The sequence below is a fragment of the Furipterus horrens genome, unplaced genomic scaffold, assembly GCF_987537825.1.
Source record: "Furipterus horrens unplaced genomic scaffold, mFurHor1.1.pri manual_scaffold_7, whole genome shotgun sequence".
Lineage (NCBI taxonomy): Eukaryota > Metazoa > Chordata > Mammalia > Chiroptera > Furipteridae > Furipterus > Furipterus horrens.
Genome location: NW_028327177.1, coordinates 42,553,001 through 42,577,920, shown reverse-complemented (window position 1 = coordinate 42,577,920; position 24,920 = coordinate 42,553,001). Strand labels below are relative to the sequence as shown.

General features: G+C 39.6%; 1 protein-coding gene and 1 non-coding gene across 2 annotated transcripts in view; both read left to right on the top strand.

The window, feature by feature from the left end:
* NKAIN3 (sodium/potassium transporting ATPase interacting 3) overlaps positions 1-24,920 on the top strand; it is a 604,361-nt gene that overhangs the window by 70,504 nt on the left and 508,937 nt on the right. The gene's annotated exons all lie outside the window — the stretch shown is intronic.
* Positions 18,503-18,666, top strand: LOC150004350 (U1 spliceosomal RNA). The gene has a single exon (XR_016512552.1). It is a non-coding gene; the product is annotated as a U1 spliceosomal RNA (small nuclear RNA).

Here is a 24,920-nt window from a genome sequence, read left to right as displayed (position 1 = left end):
ATATTTGAAAATGGGCCTGCACAAAACAAATTAAACACATTTTATTGAGGAGTCACATTAAATGGGCATCTTCAATCACTTGCTGAATAAACACTATGTGAGGGACCTATTTTAAGTTTTAAAGGTTATATAAAGATCAAAAACAAATTAGTTACACAACTAAAAAAGGGTCATATCATACATGGAGAGAAAATATTCACACAAAAATATCACCCGTATTTGATAAAAGATTGATATCCAAAATATACAAAGAACTCTTTAAATTCAATACTAAGAAAGCCAAAGGTCCATTTTAAAAATGGGCAAAAGATTTAAATAGATATTTCACCAAAGATGATATACAGATGACAAATGATCAGTAAGCATATGGAATGTGTTCAACATCATATATATCATCAGGAAATTGCAAATTAAAACTGCATGCCTGTTAAAATGGGCAGTATTCAGAACAATGACAACACAAAATGCTGGTGAGGATGTAGAAGAACCAGAACTGTCATTATTGCTGGAGAGAATGCAAAATAGTATAGATACTTCGGCAGTTTCCTAGAAGACTAAACATACTCTTATTATATAACCCAGCAATCATGCTCCTTGTTATTTACTTGAATGAGTTAAAAACTTATGTCCATACAAAAACTTGCACACAAATGTTTATAGCAGCTTTATTCATAATTAACAAAACTTGGAAGTAACCAAAATGTCTTTGAATAGGTGAATGGATACACAGACTGTGGTACATCTGTACAATGGAATATTATTCAGAATTAAAAAGAAGATCTATCAAGCCACTAAAAGACATGAGGGAACCTTAAATGCATATTGCTAAGTGAAAGAGGCCAATCTGAAAAAGACTGCCAACTATGTGATTCCAACTATGTGACATTTGGACAAGTCAAAATTATGGACACAGTGAAAGATCAGTAGTGGCCGGAGAGTGGGGGGAAGGGATGGGTAAGTGGAGCACAGGGGGATTTCAGGGCAGTGAAACTATTCTGCATGATGCTAAAATGAATGTCATTACACATTTGTCAAAACTTAGATGGCGCAATCCCAAGAGTGAACTCTACTGTAAACTATAGACTTTGGTTAACAAGAAAGTATCACTATAGATTCATCAATTGTAACAAGTGTACTACATTGGTGCAGGAAACTGAGGGGTGGTATCTGTGGGGTACTCTGTAATTTTTGCTCTTATTTCTGTAAATCTAAAACTGCTCCAAAATAGTCTATTTTTTTAAAGGGACCATAAACTTCTATTAAACAGACTCAGCCGGGTCTCTAAATGGAAACTTTCACAATCTAAACTTTTGCTGTCTAAAAAATATACTTGTAAGTAATAAAATTACATTTAAAAACCTTACTGCATAATTTCCTTTTCTCACTAATTTAAACTTACCTTTCTACCAATAATTCAAAACTGAGGTTGATTTGATAATAGTGTGTTGAATTAATAACGTATATATTGGAGTAGTTTATCAATTGTTATATTGTGCATATTTTAAAAAAAAACTCATTACAAAATAGAGATAAAACTGAAGTGCCAGTCTCCTTTAAATGGCCATAAGTTAAAAAAAAAAAAAAAAGAAAATGCCTGAGAAGCATAAAGAAAGCACTAAATTTCCAACAAGTCAACAGAACAGCCAGGCACATTTAAACCATTTTGACTGCTTACCAGTAAAGGAGTGGGATCTCTGAAGATTAACAATTTGATAAGTCACAGCATCCCATCTGGGGAAATGAAATGTAGCTTTCTATTTTGCTGAGAGTCCAAAGTACTAAATTGGTTATTCTCTCTCTTGGCTGCAAGCTTGGGTATCTTGGACCTTTACGTCCTTTACTAGTCCAGAGAAAATGAGACAAAATAAAAAGGAAATGTCCTCTTGCAGTGTTTCTCCCCTGCACCAACCTCCTCATTATTGAAGTATATAGAATATAGTAATGGGTATGTTCAACTTTGTCATTAAAGTGAATTCAGCTGTAGTTGGTTCAAAGAAACTAAATGGATGTACTTTTTAATATTTTGAAAAAGACTGTTGCCACATTGCTCATTCTAAATAATGTAGTATCTAAATAATTTTCCTCTGTAACACTTGTTTATTAAATAAATATAGCATCATAGTGCTATTAATGCACTTACATCTGATAAGATAGTTTGGGAATTTTAGCCTTCACCTTATGATAACTATAATTTGTTTAAAAAATAATGTAAGCTCCATGAGAACCAGTACATTGCAGGTGCTGAAAAAATGCTTGTTGAATGAATGAGTGAAAATTTAATCAGTTATGTGAATAATAACATACAATAAACCTCTAATTTTAACCAGTTTTATGTTCATTTAAATTCTTATTTTGAAATTATTGTAGATTCACATGCAGTTGTAAGAAGTAATACAGAGAGAGCCCATGTGTAGTTTATCCAGTTTCCTCCAATGGTATAATATTAACTTACAAAACTATAGTACAATATCACATTCAGGATATTGACATTGGAAGAGTCAAGATACAGGCACTTCCATAACCACAGAGATCCCACCTGTTGTCTTTCTTTCTAGGTATTTTTAATTTTTTTCCAATTTTTAAAATTATAGTAAAATACACATAAGATTAGCCATCTTAATCAGTTTTAGGTATATAGTTCATTGATATCAAATACATTTATATTGTTGTATAGCCATCACACCATCCATCTCCAGAACTCTTTCATTTTGCAAACCTGAAACTCTGTACCCGTTAAACAGCTACACCCCAGTCCCCTCCCCAGCATTCTACAATTTTTTTCTCTACAATTTTGACTATTCTAGTCAACTCTTATAAGTGGCATAGTATTTGCCTTTTTGTGACTGGCTTAGCATAACGTCTTCAAGGCTTATCCATGTAGTAGCACGTATCAGAGTCTTTCCTTTTAAAGTCTGGTTAATATTCCATTGTATGTATATACCACATTTTGCTCAAATGGACACATGGGTTGCTTCTGTGTTTTCCTGTTGTGAGTAATGCTGCTGTAAACATAGGTGTAGAGATATTCCTTGAAATCTGGCTTTCACTTGTTTGGGGTATATAATGAGAACTGGAATTGCTGGATCATATATAAATATATCTTTAATTTTTTGAAGAATGACTACACTACTTTCCACAGGAGTTATTCCATTTTATATTCCCACCAATAGTCCACAGGTTTTCAATTTCTCCAAATCCTGGACAATGCCTGTTATTTTCTTTGTGGGTTTAAAAAAAATTTTTTTTATAGTAATCATCCTAATGGGTGAGTGATATCTCATTATGGTTTTGATTTGCATTTCCCTAATTATTGGTGAGGTTGAACATATTTTCATGTGCTTATTGGCTTTTGTAGATCTTCTTTGGAGAAATATCTATTTAAATTATTTGTTGAATCTTGAATTGGGTTTGATTTTATTGTTGAGTTTTAGGAGTTCTCTATATATTCTGGACATTAATCCCTTATCAGATATTTGATATGCAAATATTATGTCAGCTATATGGATTACCTTTCACTCTGTTGATAGTGTTCATTTTAAATGTTCCTGAAGCACAATTTTTCTTTTTTCTGGTTTCCAATGTCTTTGGTAACATGTCTAAGAAATCATTGCCAAATCCAATGTCATAAAATGTTGCCTCATGCTTTTCTTCAAAAGTTTTGTAATTTCAGCTTTTACATTTAAATCTTTGATCCATTTTTGAGTTAACTTCTGTATATAATCTTAGGTGAGAGTCCAACTTCATTGTTTTGCGTGTGGATATTGTTTTCCCAGCACCATTTGGAGACTGTCTTTTTCCTCATTCAGTGCTCTTACCTCTCTTATTGAAAATTATTTGACCGTATATGTGAGGGTTTATATTTGGACTCTCTATTTGCTTCTGTTGCATCACAACTGCATCACAGTTTTGATTACTGTAACTTTGTAGTACATTTTGAAATCAGGACATAAGAGCCTTCCAACTTTGTTCTTTTTCATTAATGTTGTTGTTGTTGTTTGGCTATTCAAGGTGCTTTGAGATTCCCTGTAAACTTTAGTGTGGAATTTCTACTTCTGCAAAAAATGTCATTGGGATTTTGGTAAGGGTTGCATTGCTTTGTGTAGGATGGCCATTTTAACAATATTAAGTCTTTCAATCTATGAACATGGGATGCCTTTCCATTTATTTGTCCTTTTTAAATTCTTTCAGCAATGTTACATAGTTTCCCATGTACCACTCTCCTTTTTAAATATTATTATTTTAAAGCAATTACCTTAATAATGATTTTTTTATTGATTCAGTCCTTAGCACATTACCATCACATTACAATGTTGTACTGTATTGATCCATTTATTGTGCCAGTTTTTTATCTATAGGCAGGTAGAGAAATGTTATCAATTTCACCTATAGTCCAAAGATTAATTAAAATAGTTAAATGACATTCAATGCACTATAGTTAGAAAACAATATAGTATAACTAGGAGACCAACCTATTATTAAAATAATTTAGTTTTTGAATTATATCTTATGAAGATCGGCATTACCTCCAACAGAATTCACAAGTCTAATGAAAGGCAAATAGTTTAATATCCTTTGCATTGTTTATGGTTCTCATTTTCTTGCTTAATGGACCTGCTATTTCAGACATTGTTTTCCTTTACCTTTTAATCGCCTTAAATGTATCAAAATACCCATAATGAGACAAGTCCTGTGGCAAGGAAAGCATGAAAATCTATGGGTAGCAATTTATTTTCAAGACATAAAGAGATGTGGATATTATTTCACAGAGCTTTCCTGTCTGCTCAGCCTTCTGGGAATAAATAACCATATGCCATTAAAACAGTTTCACTGTACTGGGTATGCAAAAGAAGACAGTAACATCACAGAGAATATGGTATTCCCTTTTTTAGCAGATCTTTCAAAGAAAGAAAGTTCATCTTTTATATTAGCCCCAAACTTTGCATAAACTTATTTAATTTTTATTCATTCATTTATTCACTCATGGATTAACTCCTTCTAAGATATCTGTTAGTATCACTTACAGGCTAATTGTACTGCTGTGCACTGGGGACTGGGAGATCCAGCCTCCAAGATGGTCCCTGATGATTCCTGCCTCCTGCTGCTCACACTCTTGTGCAGTCCCGTTCCACAGTGCATGTCAGAAGTTATGACATGTCACTTCTGAGGTTAGGTGGTAAAGTTCTGTGGCTTCCATCTTGGGCTTTATATCTCATGGATTCCTCTCTCTGGGGAAACCATGTGGTCTGTGGAGTGGCCATGTAGTGAGGAACTGTTGCCTCCTACCAACATCCGTGTGAAAGCTGGTAAGTGGATCCTGTCCACCCAGCCAGCTTTCATCCTGTCGAACAGCTGCACTGTAGCTTCCTGGGAGGCCTGAAGGCAGCACCAGTGACAGAATCTGCTCCAGGACTTCTGGCTCAGAAGTGGTGAGAAAAGTGTTTTTTCTTTCACCCTATGTTTTTGAAACAATTTTTTTATACTGCGATAGGTAAACTAATACAGAGGCATATAGATGAAGAAAACACTGTCCCTGTCTTCAAGAAGCTTCTAGTTCAAAAAGGATGGTGATTTAGCCCTGACTGGTGTGGCTCAGTGGATTGAGCACCAGCCTGTGAACCAAAGGGTCACTGGTTGGATTCCCAGTCAAGGCACATGTCTGGGTTACAGACCAGGTCCCCAGCTGGGGGCGCACAAAAGGCAACCACACATTGATGTTTCTCTCCTTCTCTTTCTCCCTCCCTTCCTTTGTCTCTAAAAGTAAATAAATAAAATCTTAAAAAAAAAAAAAAGATGATGATTTACTGTAGGGCCAAAAGGACTCATACAATGAGAGCACACAGAAGCAGCACCCGGCAGTGTTGGAGGCCAGGAACAGCTGAAGAAACAGTGCCAAATCTCAGGCTCAAAGCGTGAAGATGAGGAGGTGGCCAGAGGGAAGCTTAGAGCAGGAAAGGCACCATGTGCCAGGTAGAAGGACGAGGGTGAGCTGAGCAAAGACCCAGGGCAGGTAGAAGCAAGCACAACAGTTCCAAGGACAGGGCTCATGTGGGCAGTAGGGAGCACTTGAGAAGGCATGCAGATGTCATGGGAAGAAGTTTGATGTTTGTTCTGAAGTTTAGGACAATAACTGGAGAGCTTTGGGCAGCAACATGGCTACAGTCAGAGCACAGGCAAGTAATACATCCAGAGACAAGGTGGGGCTGGCATTGTGACAGGGAAGAGTGTGGGGAGCTGGATAGATGCGGGAGATGAGAGGAGGGTGTGTTCGAGGCATATTAACAGGTTAGAATTGGCAGAATTTGACACTGACATGTATTATTAGGCACACTCAACTTTCATGTTCTGTAGTAAGAACCCAGGAAAGCTAACTCATCCTGCCCTTTCTCCAGTCCAACCGTATCAGTGACAGACAGTGCTGACAGTGTACTTGCTCAAGGTAGAAACCTGAAACTTGTTGGAAAGAGCCCCCTTTCCTGACAACTGCACCCAATTAGTGACCAGACTGTATTTGCTTCTAAGGCCTTTTTTATAGTTTGTCCTTTCTCTTTCCCCACTAAATTGGTGTAAAGTAGACCCTTTTTACTTCTTCCCTCAGTTATTATTGGCTTCCTAACAGTTCTACTCTTAGTCGTACTTACTGTAATTCTCTGTACTCCTGCTAGGGCTGTAAATATACACACGTGAGCACTCACACCCTGCTCACATATGTTTCTGGTTCCCTGTATCACTGAGTACACAGTCCAGGTTCTGGTTAGGCACAAATCCCTTTGGTCACTTCTCTAACCTCCTCTTGTTCCCCTCTCTATCCCTTTCCAAAGCCTGATGCATAGCTGTATTAAATTTCCAGGGTCATTTATACACCTTCAAACCTGCTCTCTCCTCTGATTGGACCCCACTCTGTCCTTTCCCCAACTCATTCTTTCACATGCCTGTGAAGACTCAGCCTCTGTGTCATGCTTCTTGGACACATAAGTTGGTATCTGATTCCCATCCATACACACTCCCACTTCACTATAAAATAATTTGCAATTCACAGGACAGTCTCTCCTGCAAGTTGGTGAACTCTGTAAAGGCAGCAGCCATCCCTCATGGGCCTGGTACTGTCAGCACAATGTCTGGCATAAAATAGACCATGGGATTTGTGCCCAGTGCAAAAGAGCAGAGTGGCTAGAAGGAACATGGGATTCAAACATCCCACTGTTCTTCTGAAGAATACAATCCAGAGAAGAAAGTCCTGAGCATAAGAAGCCTTTGTTCTCTGAGAGCTGGGAAAGCTTCAGTAATTCTCTCTTATCAGCTGTAGGAAGGAGTCTGATTTTTATCCTGGATGAACTGGAAAATGTATTAATTAACATAAAGGGCAAACATCTCCCAACTGAACTTTTGACAACTAAATTATAGCTCTAGCACCAGTAGGTCATTGTGTGCAGTAGGCCCTACTCATCTGCGTTTTACTTCCCATGGTTTTATGTACCTGAAGTCAACAGTGGTCTAAAAATATTGAAAGGAAAATTCCAGAAATAACAGTTTCTTGTTTTATTTTTTTTTACTTACCTTTTTTTTAAACTTAATCCTCAACCAAGGACAGGTTTACTGAATTTAGAGAGTGAGGAAGGGGGAGAAAGAGAGAGGAAAAGATCAATTAGTTGCCTCCTGTGTATGTCCTGACAAGAGATCGAACCCACAACCTAGCTATGTGCCCTGACCGGGGATCAAACCTGCAGCCTTTTGGTGAATGGGACAATGCTCCAATGGACTGAGCCATGAGACCAGGACAATGATTCTTAAGTTTTATTTTATTAGTTATTTATTTTTTAAATAAATTTTAGTTACAGTTGTCCCAATTTTCCCCTTTGTCCTCCTCCACCCAGTACCCCCATTCCCTTCAGCAATACCCTCCCCTTAGTTCATGTCCATGGGTCATGCATACAAGTTCTTTGGCTACTCCATTTTCTGTACTGCTCTTAACACCCCCCCTGTCTATTGTGTAGCTACCAATTTGAGTTTTTAATCCCTATACCTTTTTCCCTATTCTCCCTCTTCCTCCTCTGAACTGATATCCATCCAAATGATGTCCGTATCTATTATTCTGCTTCTGTTCTGCTTGTTTGCTTGTTTGTTTCTTAGATTCAATTGTTGATTGTTGTGAATTTCTTACTATTTTAATGTTCATAGTCTTGATCTTCTTTTTCTTAAATAAGTCCCTTTAACGTTTCATATAATAATAGCTTGGTGATGATGAACTCCTTTAGCTTTATCTTGTCTGGGAAGCACTTTATCTGCCCTTCCATTCTAAATGATATCTTTGCTAGATAGAGTAATCTAGGTTGTAGGTTCTTGCTTTTCATCACTTTAAATACTTCTTGCCAGTCTCTTCTTGCCTGTAGAGGATCTTTTGAGAAATCAGCTGACAGTCTTATGGGAGCTCCTTTGTAGGTAACTCTCCGCTTTTCTCTCTTTATCTTTAACCTCTGGCTTTTTAATTTTGATGTGTCTTGGTGTGGTCCTCTTTGGGTCCAACTTGTTGGGAATCTGTATGCTTCCTGGACTTGTATGTCTATTTCCTTTACCAAATTAGGGAAGTTTTCTTTCATTAACTTTTCAAATCAGTTTTCAATTTCTTGCTCTTTCTCTTCTCCTTCTGGAACCTTATGATTTAGATGTCAATACATTTGGAGATGTTTCAGAAGCACTTATACTATTCTCATTTTTTTTAAATTCTTTTTTCTTCTTGCTGTTCTGGTTGAATGCTTATTTCTTCCTTATGTTCCAAATTGTTGATATGAATCCTGACTTTATCTCGTCCATTGTTGGTTCCCTGTTGATTTTTATTTCTTTCACTTAGTATAACCTTCATTTCTTCATCAGTCTTTTTTATTTTGAACTCAGTCAGTTCTTTGAGCATCTTGATCATCAGTGTTTTGAACTTTACATGTAGTAGGTTGGTTAGCTCCATTTCATTTAGTTCTTTTTATGGGATTTAGTTCTGTTTTTTTATTTGGGCCATATTTCTTTGTCTCCTCATTTTGGCAGCCTCCCTCTGTTTGTTTCTATGTATTAGTTAGAGCTTCTTTGACTCTCTTAGTATCATAGCCTATTGTAGAAAAGTGCACCTATAAGTTGGATAGGTAATCATCAGGGTGGGACAATCTGTGTGAACCAGTTTGATGGAGTCTCTGATATGGTGTCGCACTCTGTGGCTTTGAGTAGGTGAGGGTTCAAAAAGAGGACAGTGCTGCTGCCTGGCCTCTGAAGTTTTACTTGGGAGGAAGCTGTCCCCCGGCACTTTCCCTGATATCAGATACTTCAGTTTCCCCCTTTATGCTACTAGTGCCTTTTCAGCTGCTGCCCCAGTGCTGGAGCTCAGAGGAAGGGAGTCTGTATAAGTCCTAAGTTCATTGCAGGCCCTTTAAGGGGAGACTCCTGTGAATCTCACAGTTTTTTTCTGCCACCCCAACCCCCACTGGTTTTCACAGCTAGAAGATATGGGTACTTATTTTCCTGGCAGTGGAACCCTGGGCTGGGTGGTCTAGCGTGGGGCTGGCATCCCTCACTCCCGAGGTATCCTTCCCAATTTTTATCCACCACACATGGGTGTGGGACCACCTGTTCTGCATCTCTGGGTGTCTGCGCCTCCTACCTGTTTGGATGAATGTAATTTCTTTAATTCCTTGGTTGTTCAACTACCATATAGCTCAATTTTCTGACGATTCTGGGTGATAGTTGTTTTCTAGTCTATTTGTAATTTTTGTAGTGGTTGTGCAAGGAGGCGAGCCATATTTAACTATATCTCCTTTTTGACCAGACTAAAAGCTTTTCTCAACAATTCTTAAACTTTAAATTGCACACCACTCAGTAGTGAGATGAAACCTTGCTCTCTCCCACTCCAGCTCGTCATGAGTATGAACTGTCCCTTTAGTCCATCATCCCCACACTGTGTATGCTCCCTTCCCATTAGCCGCCACCTGTGAGTCACTTAGTAGCCCTCTTGGTTAAATGATAAGATCAGTTATTAGAGAGACCACATTCATATAACTTTTATTATAGTATTCGAGATCTGTCCTGAAGATATCTAGTAATGTAATATGAAAAATAGAGACATTTATTGAAGAAGATACAAGATACCAGAAACATTGTACATAGGACAATGATGCCTCAGTCCCCTTCAAAGTAGGCACCTTGGGATCTCACACATTTCTCCTAGTCACCATCAGCTGTTCCTCCATATTTTCCTGAATCTCATCAATGGTCTGAAATCTCTCCTCTTTCAAAGATGATTTTAGTTTTGGGAAAATCCAGGAGTCAAAGGGTGTCAAATCTGGGCTTTAGCAGGACTGAGTCACTAGGGTGATTTGATGTTTCACAAAAAAAACTCTGCACAAGATATGGTGCATGAGTTGGCATGTTGTCATGATGAAGCTGCCAATCACCAATTGCCCGTAGCTGTGGCCTTCTGAATCAACTGAATAGTTCCTACAGAGGAATGGTCAAGTTTAACACAAAATCGGTTGCGGATTTGTTGCTCTACTTGCTCAGTCTTTTTTAATGTAACAGCCACACAGTACACATACTCATCTACTGTCCCCACTGACTAGTAGTAAAGTGATCGTTCATATATGCGCATTCTAGTCCACTCTCTTAGTTGCGAGGTTATATCAACGTAGTGCAAACCATTTTTACTATATTATCAATGGCTGTACCTTTTCCAGAATGACCTTCATATTGTTATACGTCGTCAGCAGCCGTCCGTCTCGAGAGACGATGGCGTAGCTTCTTGAGAGTCTATCTGCACCGCCGAGAATGGCTGTGCAGTCCGATTCGGGAGTGACAATCCCTGCCGCACTTGGTACAGGTGAAGGCAGATGGCCGTTGTTGCTGCTGTTGACGCTGCTTCCGCCTCGATCTTTTCTGGACCGCCTCCTCGTTGCGCGCAGCCTCTGCGCGTGACGCACCTTGCCTGACCGCGAGCCTCCAGGCTAGGCAGTCGTCTGCTTGAACTTCCCACGTGTTGAGATTGATGGAGCATTGTGTCATGTCCTTTTTGCAGATGTCTTTGAACCGCAGTTTTGGGCGCCCTGTCATCCTCTTGCCTTCTGCTAGCTCGCCGTAGAGGAGGTCTTTGGGGATACGGCCTGCATCCATTCTTTTGACATGGCCGAGCCACCTGAGGCGTCTCTCGCTAAGAACTGCATGCAAACTGCTCATATTGGCTCGCTTCAGCACCTCGGTGTTGGGGACCTTATCCTGCCAGGCGACATGCAGGACGCGTCGCAGGCACCTCATGTGGAAGCTGTTGAGTTTCCTTTCGTGCCTTGCGTAGGTGGTCCACGTCTCGCTGCCATAGAGGAGAGTGCTGAGTACGCAGGCTTGGTAGATGCGCAGTCTGGTTTTCTCAGTGAGGCTGGAATTGTTCCACGCTCGCCGGTTCAGTCTGGCCATAACTGTGGCTGCCCTGGCGATTCTCCGGTTGACCTCCAAGTCGACTGACAGAGAGCTCGAGATGGTGGACCCGAGGTAAGTGAAGTCGTTGACAACCTCCAGGGTGTATCCATCGATGGTGATGCATGGGGGAGTCCCCTTGCCTTGAGCCATAACATTCGTCTTCGTCAGGCTGATGGCTAGTCCGAACTCCTTGCATGCGTGGGAAAGGCAAGTGACTAGCTGCTGGAGTCCCTCTTCGGAGTGTGATGTCAAAGCTGCGTCGTCGGCGAAGAGCATCTCACGGATGAGCACCTCTTTGACTTTGGTCTTGGCTCGTAGACGGGCCAGGTTGTAGAGCTTGCCATCGGATCTGGTGTGAATGAAGACACCCTCGCTGCAGTCCTTAAAGGCGTATTGGAGGAGCATGGAGAAGAAGATTCCGAACAGCGTAGGCGCGAGGACGCAGCCCTGCTTTACTCCGCTGCTGACTGGGAAGGCCTCAGAGGTTGCGCCGTTGTAGGACACCGTGCTGTGCATGTTGTCGTGAAAGGACATGACCACAGCAAGCAGATGTGGTGGACAGCCAATCTTCCGTAGCAAGCTGAAGAGTCCGCTTCGACTGACCAGATCAAACGCCTTCGTGAGGTCAATAAAGGCGAGGTAGAGTGGTTTATGCTGCTCGTGACACTTCTCCTGCAGCTGGCGTAGGGAGAAGATCATGTCCACTGTTGATCGGCCAGCTCTGAAGCCACACTGGGACTCTGGGTAGACGCGGGAAGCAAGGGTCTGCAGGCGGGCAAGAGCAACCCGGGCGAATACTTTGCCGACGACGCTGAGGAGAGAGATGCCCCGGTAGTTGTTGCAGTCGCTGCGGTCTCCTTTGTTCTTGTACATGGTGATAATGTTGGCATCTCTCATATCCTGGGGGATGTAACCCTCCTTCCAGCAGAGACAGAGTAGATGGTGGAGCCATATTGTTATAATTGTTCCATTTTATTATCAATTATTGTTGTTGATCTCCTACTGTGCCTAATTTATAAATTAAACTTTATCAGAGGTATGTATGTCTAGGGACAAACATAGCATATAGAGGATTCGATACTATCCAAGCTTTCAGACATCCACTGGGGGTGATGGAACATATCCCATATGAATAAGGGTGGGGGGCTACTGTATCTTTGCCTTTGTGAAAGCCCAATTAAATAGTGCTTAGTAAGAGAATGCTTAGAATGATAATTTTTTTTTTTTCATGTTCATCTGTGTCTTCAGATATGATTCAACTGGTGTCTTCTGTGAGGGGAGATTTCTTTGAAATTCAGGGAACTCCCCAGTTGGATGACTGGGGCAGGAACATGCTCTGACTGATCATGATATGAATGTGAAGGAACAATTAAGGCGCTATTTCCATTTTGATTCTACTAGTAAGCCTTTTTACTTGAATGCCTTTTAACCTGTCTATATTCCAGCTGAAACTTCAATGAAGCCTTATGTCAGAGCTGTTAAAAGGTCTTTAAAAAGGGAGCATGTTCAATGATAAATGCTCCAGAAATAAGAAAATGTTTCTTCCATTATATTCTTAACCCCTTGTTTCTGCTTAACAGGCTTTGTTAAAGGTCAGTAAGAATGTTTCAACAGTCTATGCTTTAGTCTTCCAGGTGAAAATATTTTTTCTATTCTAAATATCCAGTGTCAATAAGTGACTGGTTTGGTATATTCTGAGTTTATATTTTGAGCAAAAACAAAAACTCATCATCAGAAAGAATTAAGCATAAACCAAATTGAAACCTAAATTTCAAAGCCTCAAGTTAGAAATAATGCACATGAAAATTTGTAATTTGGGGTTACTTTCCCCATTAGACTAATGAATAACATTGTATCTGCATAACATTCTGTAACTTAAAAGGAAAATTTCTGTACACTTTTCTCATTTTTCATCCTAATGATTTCTTACCATAGGTTATACAATGGTTTAAATCTACATATAAGGAGACAAAAGTCTGGGAAGATTACATGACTTAAGGAACCCCAGTAAGCTGTGAATGAGTGACCATGTGAACTTAGATTACAATCATAAATCTCTGTTCCTTTTATTTGCTATGACACAATGATTGTTTGTGTTTTTGTTATTTTCTTCATAAAAAGTTTTTCTAGCATGATTTACAAGATGGTCTTTGAAAATGCAAGAGCTAATGCTGTCACTGGACAGGGAGCCTGGTGCTGAGCTGCCTGGGGCCAGCCAGCAGTGTGTGGGTTCTCGGCCTCGTGTGGGAAAGATTTCACAATATGAGTCCATAAAGATGAGGGTATGTTTATTAAAGCTGGAGGCAATGAGACAAAGAAGAGCTTAGCATAGAAGAAGCAACAGGAGAGCCTAGGCTGGGCTGCCTTAGCTCACTGGGAAGTGAGAGAAAAGGGGTCCTTGGGGACACGTTGATGGGATTAGCCTGGGACAAGCTCCCAGCTGCCCATTGCCTTAGAATTTAGGAGACCATGCCTGTGGGAAAAGAAGTGGGGGAAGAAGAGGGGAAAGGGAATGGTGTGGACTACTTCCCAGAGGGAGAGAGCTTGCTGAGTCCTTTGTCTTGAGGCTTTTATCTCTTTCTTCCAGACCTAGGAATCTTAGGGGAGGCCTCAGGGGAGGGTTTCAGCAGAATATTCATCAATTCTCCAGGTGTGCCCTTTCAGAGTCTTGGTATCTGCTGATTGGTCAGTGGTGAGGTAGGGGTTCCTTAGTCATTGCAGTTAGTTCTGGCTTCGGCCAACTGGTTTTGCTGCTTTTCTGGGCCTGTAGCTGAAATACTGACTGAGGCCTAGATGTTATCTCTAGAGAGGTAACCTTCTGTATCTGGCTATAAATTTCTTGGCCATTGTGTCAAGCTATTGGCTTGGTTTCTCTATTCAACTTGCCAAGGAGTTTTCCTAGCTTCTTAGTATCTAGGCTCAATAGTGTTAAATATATTTTCAGATTCCCTATTACACTAGTATAGAAATATGTCATTTTACTATCAAATTTCCCCTGAGCAACTAAATTTTTTACTGTATAAAAAAGCTAGAGTTACCTGTTTCAAAAAAATAGTTTTGTCAGGTACTTATTGGCATTTTTGAATTTGTGGTTCATTTCATCTTTTTATGACTCCAGAAATTAAAATGAGTTTGGCTGTACATCAAAAGATTATCATGTAGTTATTATTTATTTTTATAGCTCAGATGAATCTGGTACTAGCTCATTATAGTGCATGTCCCACAGCCAAATGAATACAACCTGGGAATACAAAGTACATTTTAAATAATAATAATGCAATAATGCTGCATTTTGAATAGGGGTACCAGGGGCTACCTAAGTGAGGTTTAATGTCAATTAAGAAATATTGCAATGCTTTTATTGAAATCCTGTGATCATCACATTTATCTGATCTTTTCCTGAATCCAGGTATAAACAACCATTTTAGAAGAGGATTTACTAAGTAGTCACTTGATGTATCATTTTTTTCACCACACATATTATCATATAGTAAAAACAAGCAGCATAGTCTTTTCTTCTGTTTTTAGAGTGATAAGCATTCTGAAGTATTGATACAGACACAGATGCACAACATTAAATGTTTTACTTATGGTTTTGGGCCCAAGTGTCATCATCTGAAAGTATTTAGAGTGAAAAACTAAAAAGCATAGCAAATTTTCAAAAGCCATGTAAGAGAGTAATCACGGTTATCCATCACCACACTGCTGGCAAATAATGGTATTGCCTCATTGGATTTTTATCCCTTTTTACCATTCTGGCCCTTCCTCAGGTGTGGCCCATAAGTCATTAAGTGGATCTGAAGGCCCTGGAGGCATGAAGTCTCAGAATATTCTACCCTCCGGACTTTAAGAATCAGCATGAAAAAGAACACTGGCATAATATGGGGAACCAGCCAAAATATTTAGAATTTGTATGTGTCGGGCCTTGTGAAGATTACTACCCAGTATTCATAATATTCCAAAAGATGTGTTATATATTATCAGTAGTGTCTGTAATAGAAATTCTACTCTACACCATGTCCTGTAGGAGACTATATTAGTCACCTAGGGCTGCAGTAACAAACTATCACAAACCAGGTGTCTAAAAATAACAGATGTTTATTTTCTCACAAGTCTGGAGCTTAGAAGTCCAAAATCAAGCTGTTGGCAGGGCCATGCTCTCCCTGAAGGCTCTAAGGGAGGATTTCTCCTTTGCTTCTGGTGGTTGCAAGCAATCCTTGGCATTCCCTGGTTTAGAGACACATGGCACGAGTCTCTGCCTCCATCTTCACACGGCCTCTCTCCTGTGGGTCTGTGCCCAGATTTCACCCTTCTTATAAGGACACCAGGCGTTGGATTCAGGCCCACCCTAATTTTGTATGATTCACCTAAATTTGATTGCGTCTGCAAAGACCTTACTTCTAAACAAGTTTAGACTCACAAGTTCTGGGAGTTAGGACTTCAACATATATTTTTGGGAGACAATTCAACTCATAACAGAAACTGTACTTTTTAAACTGATTGGCTTTGGAGAATAGACATGTTGAAAATATAATTGTGTATTTTTAGTACCAGTATGAAAATATATGTTTATTACCTATTACTGAATAACAAATCACTCCAAAACCTAGTGTTTTAAATCAACAATCATTTTGTTATTACTTAAGATTTTGTGGGGCAAAACTTGGACAGGGTTTGTCTGGGACATTTTTTTCCATGTGGCATCTGCGATGGAATTTAGCTAGTGGCTCTGCTGGAGTGTCAGAGGTGGCTCCACAAAAGCAAACTGAGATTTGAAAACTGTGGACTCAGAATCTTCACTTGCTCTCTTGAGCAGAGTCATCGGAGATCTAACAGCAGTTCATGGCTCCAAGAGTAAGTAGCCCAAGAGTCAGGAACTAGGAACTTTCAATCTTTTAAGGGCCAGAATAAAAAATCGGTACAGTATAGCTTCCACCAGATTCTATTGGTCAGTATAGACACAGAGCACACATAGGTTTAAGGGGAGACAAATAATTCTCTCTTGGAGGACTGTTGTTCATCTTCTGGCCACAAATTACTTATATTCCTTTCATAGTAAAAAATCTTACTCTGTTGTAATATTGCCTTGAATTGAAAAAGCTGATGATGTAAATCAAGACTATGTATGGAGGAGAGTCCTTGAGTGTGGTTCCTTTCAATCTGAAGATCTGTAAACTATCAGGAAAGTTTCTCTCTCTCCTAACATTTAATGACCAAACAGGGAACAGATTACCTCTTCAAAAGGAGAAAACAGGACTAGCCGTTCCTGTTCTACACCGATTCTGAAGCCCAACCAGATACTTGTCACCAGTTCCCTGATTAGAGTCTAGTCCTGTTCCCTAGACATGCCTGCAGTGTCTCTTGGTTATGCTTCCTGAGTCATCCCTCCTTTTCTATAAAGATCTTTATAGGGTTCCTGTGTATCAATGATAACCCAATTCATTAAGTAAAAGTGACATGTGCATTCGTTTGTGATGTATCCTTTTTTTCGTTTGGGCTGAGATTTGGGTCGTTCTGGGAAAATTATACAAAGAAGACTTTGTCGGGTTGAAAGGGTTTAATTACCAAGCATATTCCAAGATTCATAGAGGCCCTTTTTGCTGGCAGAGAAAGACTAAGATGTACAATCCTTAAGATGCTATTTTTTAAATGTTATTGTTCGGTTACAGTTGTCTCAATTTTTCCCGTTGCTCTCCCTTTTAGAAGCCCTATTAAGCTTGCCCTCAAATCTTTTTGAGATCTCCACAAAGGAATTAAGATTATTTACCCCACAACCAGCTTTACAGGTGCTAGCTCAGATTTAACCTTTGTCCTGGGGCCATTTCTGACATTGCAGGTCTTTTGCTGGGAGAGGCTGGATGACAAAGTTTGATTTTCATACCCACCCTGCTCTGGCTACTTTATATTTCCTGGAAATCCTGCTCAGAAACCCAACAGTCTTTTTCTCTAGTTCATCTCTCTTCTCATATTTTATCCTCAGCAGTGAGAAGCCAGTTGGGGCTTTCTCTCTTTTGTCTGTTAATCCTTTTTTTATTTATTTTTTGCCAGATTCACCCATTCATTAGGTTCCTTTCCATTTTCTTCATTACCACAGGCAACACTAATATCAAATTTTTTTTGCCAATACAGAAAGAGTATGCCACGTTCCCCAGCCTCCAGGAACATATTTTCACTGTCCCTCAAAGCTTCACCAAGAGTCTTTTCAGGTTCTTGCTGCTTTTACTAACAGTCTCTGTTTTTCCACTAACAGTCACCATGAGGCCCTTTGAGCTCCTGTCCGTGCCTGGTTCCAAAGTGCTTGACGCATATCACAGGTTTTATATAATACCACCACACGTCTGGGTAATAAATAACCTTCAGTTTCCTACTGTTGCATAAAAATCTACCCTAAAACAAGTGGCTTAAAACGATGACTATTGTATTATGTGTCACAATTTTTATAGATTAGAAATATAGGCAGAACTTGGATGAGAGATTCTTCTGCTCTATGTATTGTTATCTGTGGTCATTTGGAGGTGTCTGGGATGGTTTAGAAAAGGGGTCACTGACTTTCTTGGTTAAGGGTCAAATCGTAAATATTTCAGACTTCGTGGGACATAGTGTCTATCACTGCTGCTCAGCCCTGCTGTTGTAATGTGAAAAGAACTACTGACAATATGTAAATAAAATAACTGTGGTTATTATTTCCAAAATCAGGCAGCTACCCTGTAGGCCATAGTTTGCCAGTGCCTGGTTTAGGGTTTATAAGACCAAGAAGGCCATCTTTAATCCAACATAACGCTTGACCTTAATTCAATTCATTTATGAGTAAGACATTTTTCTACCCTCAAGGATCTTCCATTATAATTTGAACCAGATATGAAAGCAATGATCTAAAATACAAGGTAGAATGAAATGTATCAAAGACAGGAACAAATAAAATGTGTGAGGACTTTAGGGAAAAAATAAATTCTTGACCTTCTCAGAGTCAGTCTTTGGCTGGTTCTGAAATTAAACTGACAGAGACAGATTAAAAGGAGAAAAACATGCAGATTTATTTAATATGAATTTTATGTGACACATACTTGCCTGGCAGGGGAGATGCCATGATCACAAAGGTGGTTTTCCCAGGGCGAGGCTTATCCATTGCACTCCAGATGTGCTGACCACTGCAATTTCCCCAAATGTGGGAAACTCGGCCGCATAATTTGTGGTTGCGGGAGACTGTGTTTGCGCTCTCCCCTAGGGAAAGAAAAATTTATGTGACACAAGAGCCTTCATAAGGAAATGAAGACCTGAAGAAAGAGTTAGACCTGAGTATTTTTATGCTAGGTGTTATGAAGACTTGACAGTCATTTCAAAATATAATAGGCCAGAAAGTGTGAGGTTGCTGTAGTAAAGGGGGGGAAATTCAGCAAGGCCTGCTTGTTAGGTTAAAGATGCTCCTTTCTTCTGGGTATAAGGAGAGCACCTCTCACATGAAGGTTTTAGGACCCATTTCAGGGGAGAAAAAGGGTGGGGGGAAGGTCAGAGTGACCTTTCTGCTTCTGCTGTGTTTGCAAATTCCTTCAGCTTCATATGCCAAGATGCCACATTTTGGGGCAAAGAATCCTGGACCCCATTAGTACCCTGATAGGGGTATAACAGATCTAGATATATGCACATGTTTTACAAGTAGTTACTAGCTCTTCTTTCTACCTCTTTTACTGTCAAGTTTATGGTTTTCAAGTTATTTTTAACTGAAACCTATGATTTACATTGGGACCCAGGATAAGCGTGCACAACACACACACACACTTTCAAACACATAACTAAAACAAATTTCTTCAAATAGCTGTTGTCCCTGATCTGTGCAATGTACTTTGATATTTCCCATTCTTTTTTCTATTGTATTTAATTTTTAGAATTTCCAGTGATTGTCCACTGAATTGATTTTACAACTGCAGTTTATGACAATAGCCGTCTCTAAGAAGCAGAGAAGAACAAGTCTTGTGGTTCACAGTTCCACAATAATTTATTGTTAAAATGTAATATTTACAGGAAGAGTAGGGAATTGATTTAATAGAGGAATATGAAAGAACTTTTCACACCAACTCTGCCCAGTGGCTTCTTTGACTAAGCATATACCCAGTGCCTTTTGATATATATTTGTTTCTCTGTCAATGATGTGTCTGCTAATTTTGAGCTGCTCTGATATTAGTTTGAAGGAGCCATAAAAATCTTGTTGACATTAGTAGGTTTTGAATATACCATTATGTCCTTTCAGAAGTCATCATATTTTTTCTGATAAGAAAAGTTTATAATTTGTCTCACTTGTTTAGAAATATCATATTCATGCTGAGGATTTTAAATAGGAAATAATATGGGAAAAAGGACCATGAAATTTGATGATAGTGCTACCATGATGATAATAAAATGTACAGTTATTCTTTAGTTATCCACTAAACATGGTCTACTTCAGGCTTGAAATGCAGCAATAAATAAGGCAACACAAATTCGTCATCATGAAACTTACACTGTGCAATGCCAGACAGAAGAAAACAAATGGACAAAATAATTGTGAGTTTTGAGGAATGTTCTGAAAGAAACAAACATGAGCTGAGATACAAAATATTGGAATCAGCTCTTGACCAAGAGTGGTTGGGGAGGGACTTCCTTAATAGGTGGCAGTTGAGATGAAAGAATGAGAAGGAAAAGAGCTGGCCATAATTAGACCAGTGGCAAGAGCAGACCTGAGCATGTGTAGAGGCTCCAAGGTCAGGATGTGGTTGCTGCGTTTAGGGAACTAAAACTCCAGAGTAAGTGAAGCCGAGCAAGTTAGGTTAGAGAGTCATATGAGATGAGGGCGTGGGGAGGTGTGCAGGAAGCCATCTAGCAAGGCCTCAAAGAACACAGGAAAGGAGGTATATTTCTTTTTTCCTTAGCCCCCAAAAAAGCTATTCAGGTGTCTGTTCAGAAGAGGGCATGGCCAAATTTATGTTTTAAGGAGCTCAATTTAACTGCTGTATACGAATAGAACTGGAGTGGAACAAAATTGAAATGAGAACACTAACCTTATTCCTTCCAAACTGTGGGGGAGGATAAATAATTTTTCCTCTACCTTTCCAGGTTCTTGGCGGAGACTCCCTCCACCCCATAATAAAAGGCAGATGAACAGGAGAAAAACAAACAAAAGTTTAATAACATGTATACCTCTTGTACACATGGGAGATACCCAGAAAAATTGAATAACCCCCTGAAATGGCCCAAGCCATCAACATAAATACCATCTTCAGCTAAAGACAAAAGAAAAATGTTGAGGGTGGGGATAGCCAGTTACAGGAAGTTTTCAGGCAAAGCACAGTACAGGCATACCTTGGAGAGATATTAGGGATTCATTTTAGAACATCACAATAGAGCGAATATTGCAATAAAGGGAGTCACACTAATTTTTTGTTTTCCTGGTGCATATAAAATTTATGTTTATACTATACTGTAATCTAAGTATGTAATAGTATGTCTAAAAACATCAATGTACATACCTTAATAAAAATACTTTATTGTTGAACAATATTAACCATCATCTGAGCCTTTAGCGAGTTCTAATCTTTTTGCTGGTGGAAGATCTTGCTTTCAATTTGTAAAAACATGCAATATCTGTATAGTGCAATAAAGCAAAAAATTATGCCTGTAAATGAGAGTATAGTTGATATGCAGATTAAAGTTGCTGTCTTCTCCATTAGTAAGAGGCTCTAGAGATTGTCATCTCCTCTTTCTTGGAGAGAGAGAGAGAGAGACCCTTAAAATTGATATTTCCCTTAAAATGTCTTTTACAAAAGGGTTACATTTCAGTTTTTAGAGCTGTTTCTTAAAAACAACTGAGCTCAAAATAATCAATATGCCAAAGAGGCATAGAGTGGCATATTCTTCTCCTCTTCACTCCCCTTGATTACATCTTTACTTATCTAGAAATTGTAGGGTGTACTTTGGTGCTATTAGATTACCCCTGGAACTACTGTTGGCTACAGAAAGACTTCTGTGCTGTTTATTTTAGTATTCATTAGATATACAGACAACTCAATTAAGCTGAGGCTTTTAAACACAAGGTATAAATGTGGCAGTGAGGACTTTGAAGTATTTGTATTCACTTGTTAATTCAACAGGTATTGTTTTTCAGGTACTGTGGAAGACCCTGTGTCTTACTTGAAGCATATAATTTGTTTTCAAACATACTTATAATGTTAATTTTATTTTATTTTTTAAAAGGTGATGAGAATCCCCACAGTGTGGGCCTGTGGGCTTGGATGGCATGTTAACAACAATAGAAAGTCTAAATGAAATTAATCCTAGAAATAATATTACTTGTAAGTTAGAAGGAACTTTGAAGTTCACTTAATCAAAATCCCTGTTTCACCGACTAAGAGACAAGAGATGTCATGGAGCTACTTGGTGACTCCTTCTGTCAAGGTGAAGTATTAAAGGCAATTAGTTGAACTACGGTGGATTGACTCTCCAAAGAAATTACCTTTGCTCAAGTACAATGCAATACAATACCATCAACTTTTATTCTAGACTTTTGCTTTTTAAGAGGAGTGGTCTACCTTGATGCCTTTTTATTTTATTTATTTATTTATTTTTTCCTCTTTTATTTTTTGATTTTTCAATTACAGTTGTCCCATTTTTCCCCCATTGCTCTCCCCCACCCCGCCCACCCCTTCTCCCACAATCACATCCCTCCTCGTTGTCCATGAGTCAACCATACATGTTCCTTGACTAAACTCCTCCCCCCATCCACCCTCTCTCCCTTCCCCCTCACCCCTATTGGTTGCCATTCTGCTCCTTGTCCTATTTAGTTCATTTGTTTATGTTGTTCTTTAGTTTCCTGTATTAGGTGATATCATATGGTATTTTGCTTTCTTTGCCTGGCTTATTTCACTAAGCCTAATTCTCTCTAGTTCCATCCATGTTGTCACAAATGGCAGGAGTTCCTTCTTTCTTTCTCCTGCATAGTATTCCATTGAGTAAATGTACCTCAGTTTTTTGATCCACTCATCTACAGATGGGCACTTAGGTTGTTTCCAGCACTTAGCTATTGTAAACAGGGCTGCTATGAACATAGCAGTGCATAGGTTCTTTTGAGTTAGGGTTTTAGGATTTTTCTGGTATAATCCTAGCAGTGGAATCGCTGTTCAAAAGGCAGTTCCATTTTTAGTTTTTTGAGGTAATTCCATACTGTTTTCCATAGTGGCTGCACCAGTCTGCATTCCCACCAACAGTGCAGTAGGGTTCCCATTTCTCCACATCCTCGCCAGCACTTGTTTGTTGATTTGTTGATGATGGCCATTCTGACTGGTGTAAAGTGGTATCTCATTGTGGTTTTTATTTGCATCTCTCCGATGGCTAGTAATGTTGAGCATTTTTTCATGTGTCTATGGACCTTCTGTATGTCCTCTTCAGAGAAGTGCTTGTTCAGGTCCTTTGCCCATTTTTTAATTGGGTTGTTTGTTTTCTTGATGTTGAGTCGTATAAGTTCTTTATATATTTTGGAGAAAGACCCACAAGGAAGATATTTTTCTAAAATTTAGAGCCAGGATACAAAACAAAAAACAAACTGTTTGTTTTACTGAGAACTAGTGGATTATCTTTAACAAAAGTGAAGCTTATAAGGTTCATCATCTTTCCCTTTTTCATTTTGTGTTCAGGTTCCTCAGAATTAGGTGAAAGGGGTTAAGGAAATTTTCTCCCTTTTTTACTCTGTATGTTGTTTCTGAGTCTCCCTTTAATTCTCTGATGGTCTTTTCTATGCAAGTTTTTATTGCAAGTCACTCTGTAAACTTCTGAAAGCTATTGAACTACAAACTATTCAGAAATAAGTGAGTAGGGACTAAGTCAACACTATAATTCAAGTCTTCCAACTCTCCATCTAAATTTCAATTCATTCCGTTATTATTGGGAAACCATTTATATCTCTATTTTTCCCATTAGAGAAAGATAGTTGTGGACTTCCGGCCAAGATGGAGGCTTAGACGGACACGCTAGGTCTCCCTCTACAACTACAGTGGAATACAACTACTTCAAAACAAAGGATAACTAGAAATTCCAGAAAATAAAGCTACACGGAAGCCCAACATATGAAGTTATAAACCAGCGGTGCCATTTGGGCAGGTAAGAGTTAAAGAAGGCAAAGCTGTTTGCGGAGCGGCGGGCGGGGCGGCGAAAAATCCTGGAGGCAATCAAGCCCCTGGCGTGCGCGACTCCAATCAAGCCCCTGGCGTGCCCGACTCCGGCGCTGGGGAGCAGCCGCAGCATCGCCTTGAACAGTGAGGCCCAGGGGGGCGGGAGGACGGATCCCGGTCTCCTAGCTGAATAACTGTGTGAATCCATCTTGGACCCCCGCCCCCACAGAAAGCACCACAGGGCTGCGAAATAGGTCGCGGACGGGCAGGCGCCGGCGGTCGCTGATTTGTGACGCGTACGCAGGCACTGCCCCCTGCCCCCGACAGCCGGCCCAGGAAAACAAAACGCATCTGTCAAAATGTGGCAGACAAATATAGAGATCCCGGTAACACAACTCACCAGACAGCAGATAGAGAACCTGACAGATGAACAGATAAGAAACCTGTCAGAGGCTCAGTTCTGGGCCATTGTTATCAGGTGGCTTACAGAATTCACAAAAGAGCAGGAAAAAGATATGAAAGAAGCGAAAAACTTTCATAACGAAAGGAACAAAACCACATACGAGACAGATGGTGAGGAATCCAGAGTCCATTTCAACAAACTGGAATATGGAGAAGGAACAAGCAGTCAACCAATGCAGCGAGAGGAAATGGCAAGCAACAATGAGAGGATCAGAAACCTCTGGGACAGCTATAAAAGGCCCAACATAAGAATCATTGGTTTGCCAGAGAATGAGGAAGATGAACTAGAACTTGAAAAATTGAGTGAAAATATAATAAAGGAGAACTTCCCAGACTTGGGGAAGGGAATAGACTTGCAGGTCCAGGAAGCAAGGAGAGTTCCCAAGAGACTGGACCCAGGGAGAACCACTCCAAGACACATTATAATCAAAATGTCAAAAATTAAAGATAAAGAGAGAATCTTAAAAGCAGCAAGAGAGAAGAAAAGAATTATGTACAAAGGGGTCCCAATTAGACTATCAGCTGACTTCTCAAGGGAAACCCTACAGACAAGAAGGGACTGGCAAGAAATATTCAAAGTAATGAAAATCCAAAACCTACAACCACGAATACTCTATCCAGCGAAATTGTCATTCAGAATAGAAGGACAGAGAAAGTGTTTCCAGGACAAAATAAAACTGAAAGAGTTCATTAGATCCAAACCACTGTTATATGAGAAGTTAAAGGGACTGGTTTAAAAAACAGAAGCTAGGGAGATGAAACAAAGGCAAACGAAACAGGCAACGAGAGTGGAAAAGGAACTGTGGGTAAGGGAAACATAGTGGAGGGAGGCCAACAGGGAGGGGGAGTGGGGAGAGGGAGGGAGATGATATAGGAATTGGG